Consider the following 558-nt stretch of genomic DNA (forward strand, 5'->3'; position numbering starts at 1 on the left):
GAGCGTAATAATCGAATTTTTCAGCAAAAACACACGTTTAAAATAGATGATGACTTGGGTTTGGAAGTGCGTTCTTTGGTTTTATCTTGGACAGCAGCAGGCAGACGTGTCCAATTTAAACTTTGCGAACACAATCCACAAGAATTGGCGTTCCATCTTAGTGTAGTTTTTGTTTAAACTTCCAATCCTGGTGGAATTGTTGTAACTCCTCTTTCTCCTCTTAATAAAATTCCTTTCTGTTAAAAAAAACAACAACATGATCATTAAATTTCGCAATTAATGGGAATAACTTTCCCTTGCGAAAATTATGGGAGTAACATTAATTTGACCCAAAAATATGTTAATTATTTGACGGAAAACATGGTAACAAATTTCATTGACTGGATTATCGAATTATTTATTTAAAAAATAAAACTTATATTAAATAACACAAAATTGGTTAAAAATACCAAAATCAACAATTCCTGGGTGAAAAGGATACTTAGATTTTGATACTGCTTAAATGGATAAAAATGTAAAAATAGCCAGGATGTAACCAGTTTCATCCTACCCATTTTC

Source organism: Papaver somniferum, chromosome 9 (assembly GCF_003573695.1).
Source record: "Papaver somniferum cultivar HN1 chromosome 9, ASM357369v1, whole genome shotgun sequence".
Taxonomy (NCBI): domain Eukaryota; kingdom Viridiplantae; phylum Streptophyta; class Magnoliopsida; order Ranunculales; family Papaveraceae; genus Papaver; species Papaver somniferum.